Source organism: Mytilus galloprovincialis, chromosome 2, assembly GCF_965363235.1.
Source record: "Mytilus galloprovincialis chromosome 2, xbMytGall1.hap1.1, whole genome shotgun sequence".
Classification (NCBI taxonomy): domain Eukaryota; kingdom Metazoa; phylum Mollusca; class Bivalvia; order Mytilida; family Mytilidae; genus Mytilus; species Mytilus galloprovincialis.
In genome coordinates, this window is record NC_134839.1 from 56,839,132 (window position 1) to 56,846,277 (window position 7,146).

Here is a 7,146-nt window from a genome sequence, read left to right on the forward strand (position 1 = left end):
CACACCAAACAGGATGTGTAAGTTATCATATAAAATATTGTGCAATAGCAAGAAAAAAACAATTGCAAAGTATTGCACAATAGCAAGAGATTTTCAATTGCACAGTATTGTGCAATAGCAAGAAATCTTCAATTGCACAGTATTGCGCGATAGCAAGAAAAAACAATTGCAAATTATTGCACAATAGAAAGAAATTTTCAGTTGCACAGTATTGTGCAATAACAAGAAATCTTCAATTGCACAGTATTGCACAATAGCAAGAAATCACTTGAAAATTTATACAAATATTTTAACCCATTGGCATTTCAATTTTTTAAGATCTTTCACCACATTTATTTTGCGTCAGAAACCAATATTATGTCAAAAATTTGATCACAATTCAAATTCACAGTATATCAAGCTTGAATATTGTGTCCAAACTTGCATCAACTGTTCAACATCTGCGGTCTTATCAGGATGTGCTCTGCGAAGCATTTTATTGCATTCTATCCTGAAAACTAAAATAGATACAAAGAAGCTTGAAGATGATCAGCAATGCAAGTTCTTCAAAAAGGTCAACGTAGTCGAATTTGTCAATCGACTCTTTATTAGATGATGATTTTGAATTGTCCTAATCAGAATCGCTCACTATCGCTCAGGCAAAAATAATCACGAATATAATGCCTAACCATGGTAAAACTGCAATAAAGTATAGCTTGTATCAATCATTTCTTAAGCAAAACAAAATCTATAATGGAGACAATATGGAGGAAATGGCCAGACGACCCCTTTTTGCAGTTATTGCCCTTGAAAGAGTTGCATCCAAGATCGACTCATATGAAGACACTGTAACATTTTATCGAAATCATTTTAAAGTTTGAACAGCGGTATACTACTGTTGCCTTTATTTGTTGTTTTTAAGAAAAACCGATAATTCAATATAGATTGACGTACGGTGACGCTTCAAACAATGTTATAGATAGATAAAATGACATTGTCATAGTTTAAGGAGACTGTTGTTATCTGTATTAACATCAAAGAGGGGTGTACTGTCTTAATTGTTGAAATTGTGGACTTTTGATTCAAAACAATGTTGATTCGACAACGATCTTTGTAACTACGCAGAAAATGTTTACATAAGTTCGGAAGCGATTAGCGCAACACAATTTTTTTTCATATTTTTCTTCCGATCTTTGTGTTATAACGAAAAACTTTTGCGTTATATAACGCATTAAATTTACGTAATAACGCAAACCTTTGCGTTTAATCTTTACTATAACATTGAGGGGGTTGTTCTAAACCTGATTATGACTTTGATGGAGAATTGTCTCATTGGCACACATACATGTACCACATCTAATTATTCAATTTCTTAGGCCTTTGACAAAGTCCCACATGAGCGACTACTGTACAAGATCGACCATTAAAGCATTAGAGGGACAACGATAAAATGGCTGAGAAAATTTTCTGGATGACAGAAAGCAATGTGTACTCTTGGAAGGAGAATCGGTAGAAACCTCGCCAATGTAATCTGGAATCCAACCAGGTAGCATGCTTGGCCCGCTGATGTTTCTTATTTTTGTAAATGACCTCCCAGAGTATGTGTCATCTTCAAATGTTAGACTTTTCGCAGTTGTCTGCGTTCTCTACCAACAAATAAAACACGAAACAGATGTGGACAATCTTCAAAACGACCCGGATGGACTACAACAATGAGAGCCAGACTGGCAGATGGAATTCCACCCTAAAAAATGCCAACTATTAAGAGAAACAACAAAGCAAAAAATAGTTAAGGCAAATTATTTAACTTTCAAGGCCATATCCTAGAATCTGTATCTGTATCTCTATCTGTATAATACTGGAAATGAACTCAAAATACTGAGTAAAACTTATCCAGGAAATGTGTGTGCGCCACTGATGTAACTAGTCGCGCGAAATAACCGCCTTTGAACTTTCAACAGTTTTACAGTTCACGGCAGTGTTTGGTAGTAAGTTCCAATCAATGATAGTTTGTGGAAAAAAAGAATGTTTATAAATGTCAGTATTTGCTGATAAAAGTTTTATTTGTTTGACGTTAGAAGTTCTGGATGGTCTAGTATTAAATTCTATATGATGTTCAGTGGGGATGGCTACCAGGTCGTTCACTATTTTGTACAGTAGTACCAGTCGTTGTTCTCGTCTTCTTTCTACAAGAGGTTTCCATCCAAGGTCCTTCATCATGGAGGCGACACTACAAGTACGTCTATAGTCTTTAAAAACAAATCTAGCTGCTCTTCTTTGCATGTTCTCTATGTGGTTAATGTCTTTTGATGCCCACGTACGAAAGGCATTATGTTTTCTGGTCTGTGGGTCTGTTCGTCCGTCCGTTCTTTCGTCCGTTCTTTCGTTCGTCCCGCTCAGGTTAAAGTTTTTGGTCAAGGTAGTTTTTGATGAAGTTAAAGTCACATCAAATTGAAACTTAGTACACATGCTCCCTATGATATGATCTTTCTAATTTTAATTCAAAATTACAGTTCTGATCCCAATTGCACAGTCCACAGAACGTGGAAAATGATAGTGTTAGTGGGGCATCCGTGTACTATGGACACATTCTTGTTGTAGATCCCATACAGTGCCTGAGTCATCTAAGACTGAGCGAACAAACGAGATGTAGGCTGTTTCCTCAAAATGATTGTTGCAGTGTTTAAGGTTCCGTCTTATGAATCCCAGTGTAAAATTGGCTTTGTTGCAGAATTTGTTAATGTGTGACGACCATTTCAAATTATCGCTAATAATTACACCTAAGTATGGATTTTCATTGAGTTGCTCTAATATGTGGTTACTTAGTGTATAAATGTATGTGAGCGGGGACCTGCTACGGTGAATTGACATGACACATCATTTACTGGCATTAAAACGCATACCCCAGTCCTTGTCCAGTTGTCAAGTGAGTCTAGAACTTTCTGAATTCGGAGTTGGTCCTGTGGTGTGTTGATGGTATTATACAGGAGGCAGTCGTCGGCAAACAGACGTACTTGTGAATATACACAGAGCGGCAAGTCATTAATATGACATAGAAAAAGAAGGGGACCGAGGACAGTTCCTTGGGGCATCCCTGAGTCGACGGAACAAGATGAAGAAAATTCTCCTTCGACAACAACTCGCTGTTGGCGTTGCATTAGGAATGATTTAATTCATGAATTTGTATTACAATCAATTCCATAGTTCTTTAATTTGTGTAGAAGTTTTCGATGAGGCACAGTGTCAAATGCCTCACTTAAGTCCAGTGTGGTTAAGTCAATTTGCTTCTTGGCATCAAAATATTTCATGATGTCATGCATAGTAATTAGAAGTTGACTTTCGCAGGAATGGCCACAACGGAAACCATGTTGAAGTGAAGTAAGTATATTGCGTGCTTCCAGGTGTTTCAGGATGTGCCTGCAAACTATTTGTTCAAGGAGTTTGCAGCAAATTCAGGTAAGTGATACAGGTCGGTATTTTGCCGCTGTATGTCTATCTCCTTTTTTAAATATTGGACTGATGTTAGCGTTTCTTCAGTCAGATGGAAGAGTACTTGAGTCTAGACTAAGCTGGAATATGTGACTCACTACTGGTTACTGGTGCTAATTCAATTGAGCACAGTTTTAATACTTTATTTGCGATGCCGTCTTGTCTACCAGCTTTGCTGATTTTTAAGTTTCTCAGTAGTTTTTCTACTCCTTGTAATACTTGGGTATTTTGGTTCCTTGGTCTGTGGTAGTTGGTCTGATGCGTTTTCCTTGGTGAAGACCGACTTAATTAAATTGGTCGTTTAGTAATTCTGCCTTGGATTTGCTGTCCTGATGTAATATTTCATTTTTTAAAATTCCAGCTACACCTATGTTGTCAGTACGTTTCGAATTTATGTATCGCCAAAAAGGTTTACTATTACCTTCCGCCAAAGCTGCGTCTAGTATTGTGTTAACATACTGCCAGTGAGCTTGTCGTACAGCTTTTTGTGTAGCTCTTTTATGTTGTTTAAATTTTGCCCAGTCTTCTGGCTTTCCTGTGTGTTTAGCTTTCTGAAATAGTTTGTGTTTTCTCCAAATTTTCTTTTTTACGCTGTTTGGTAGCCAAGGTAGACTATGTCTCCAAGTTATTTGTTATTTTCCTTGGTACATTAAGGTTGAGTGTTGTTTCTATCCCGTTTTTAAGGTTGGTCCACTTATCTTCAACAGAGGTGCTACTATTGATGATGTCAGCGCCTAATTTTATAATGTCAGCTTTGATCTCCTCCCGTTTTGCTTTCTTATAAACATATATATATTTCTCTTGGTTTTGGTTTATTATACTGTGGGTTTAAGTCAGTAGCAAGAACAATCATGTTGTGGTCTGATATTTCAGGTAGTGTCTTACATGACCTTACAAGACTTGGATGGTTTGTAAGAAATAAGTCAAGGATGTTGTTTTCCCGGCTTGGTTTTAGTTGTAGTTGTTTCATACCAAACTCTTCAATAAATTCAAGTAGTTCTTGGTAATGTTTTACTTGTTCTTTTCCAGATTTGACGGTGTTGTTATTCCATTCAATATGCGGAAGGTTGAAGTCTCCTGCAAGTAACATAGACAATAACTGTTTAGTGTCTTTAAATATCAGCTGTATGTGTACGAGGCTAGGAAACCAGGTGTGTATAAAGTAAAAACACAAAAATACTGAACTCCGAGGAAAATTCAAAAAGGAAAATCAAAAATCAAAAGGCAAAATCAAAAGTCCAAACACATCAAACGAATGGATAACAACTGTCATATTCCTGACTTGGTACAGGCATTTTCTAATGTAGAAAATGGTGGATTGAACCTGGTTTTATAGCTAGCTAAACCTCTCACTTGTATGACAGTCGCATCAAATTCCATTACATTGTCAACGATGCATGAACAAAACAAACATACTCAAAGAGTAAAAATGTCAAAAATAGGGGTACAACAGTCAATATTGTGTTATCATCTTAATATCACTACATAAACAAAAAATGTAACAAAGTAGCACAAAAAGGCATACATCAAATTTAACATTCTCATTTTGCTTTTCTTATACGGCTGAATTTATATCTATGTAAAGTCTACCCATAAATGAAAGAAGGTTTTCATTACTGGTGTAAAATTGCGCGTTTGAAATTCGCACAGGTAGACATAAAAATAATTTTGTCGTTTGACGGCATACATAAATGCAGACTCACGTAAAGTAGATATAACAAAAAACAGACTTACAGTAAAAATAATAAATAAAATAATGGTGTGGTTCAAAGTATGACGGGACACATAAGTACAGTTTCACGTCAAATACGGCTGAATTTATCTATGTAAAGTCTACCCATAAATGATAGAAGGTTTTCATTACTGGTGTAAAATTGCGCGTTTGAAATTCGCACAGGTAGACATAAAAATAATTTTGTCGTATGACGGCATACATAAATGCAGACTCAGGTAAAGTAGATATAACAAAAACCAGATTTAACAGTAAAAGTAATAATAATAAATAAAATAATGGTGTGGTTCAAAGTATGACGGGATACATAAGTACAGTTTCACGTCAAATGTATATCATAAAAAACAGACTTTTAGCGAGCTACTACACCTGTTTCGAGCCGAGTACAAATACAACTGATATTTAAAGACACTAAACAGTTATTGTCTTTATCCTGCAATTAATTCTGTGTATTGTTGGTATTTTGAAAGACACAAAAACTAACATATTTAGTATTTACTTTCGATTTGTAATCCCTTCAGGCCCGCGTAGTAATATCAAAATCACACATTACACTGAAGACGGGTTCACAAAAAAAAAGAATCTCAAATGGTCAACAATAATACATCGCTCAAGGTGAATAATTATCTATTTTAACATAACAACTAATTTCAACAGTAAAAAGAAATAACAAAACATTGTCAAATTTGAAACAGAAGTGTACGAGTTGTCCTACGCTTCAGACTTGAACTTTACTAAACATGCATGCTGAAATTGACATGGTTGATTTTGTAACACAATCATACACATTCAAGTTTTGAAATCGACAATTGTCATCGTCATTGGAATGCAACTGGAATACACATTTTAAGGTCACACAGGTTCAAACAATACTCAGTCCGGCAGTGGGCGGAGCTTTAAAGCGATATCTGTATAGTATACAGATACAGCATAGCGATATCTGTAGGGCTGTATCTGTATAGTAGGACACCCAATTGCAGGATAAATAGGTTTATCGTTGCTGTTTTCACTCACATTTAGAACTAATGTTTTGAGGCTATGCAGTGCGTCTATGCTTGCATTTGGTGGACGGTAGTAGGAACCAGTTATGACTGACTTGGTCTTTGTAAGTATTTCTGCTCATCGTAGTTCACAATCGTTTTCACTGTTGTCGACTGTGGAAGTAGTGAATGTATCATGGGCTGCAATGAATACACCTCCCCCGTTTTTATTTCTGTCTTGCGAAAAACATTTTTGTTGTACCTATTTGGAAAAATTTCTGCAGTTCGGTGCTCGTTTGCTAACCATGATTTGCACCCTATGATAACATCAGGTTTTATGTATTCAATGCTGATCGTTTATTTCTGATGCTTTGACAGTTTATCATAAGGATTCTGAGGTTTTGTTGTTTATGTTCTAGTCCACTGATTGATTTTGAGGCTCTTGATAGTGATTCTTCAGTTGTGCTACTAAATATTCTTGGTTTTGGACTACTAAATACTGATGGACTGAATGAAGAGTCAATTGATGGTCTTGGTAACATAAAGTCTGTGTACAGTAATGATGATACTGAGCTGAGTATGCTAAATTGATTTGAATACAACAGATGTTTCTAGTTCATAAGAATGGTATGTAAAGCTCCACACTGGAAGAGGTTGACTCTGCGAAATATCTTGGTGTCTCCATACACAAAACATTGAGTTGGAACAAACACATTGACAACATCGCAACTCCACCTGAGCCTTTTTTCAAAGGAACAGCAAAAAATGTCTTAGTAAAACTAAAGCATTATGTTATCAAACGCTTGTAAGACCACTCATGAAATACTCTATCACCATCTGAGATCCATCTACTAAGGACAACATAAACAAATTAGAAGCTATACAACACCGATGCGCACGATTTGTTCTATATGACTATAGAAGAACGAGCAGCGTAACGTCAATGCTGGCACTAAACTGGAAGAC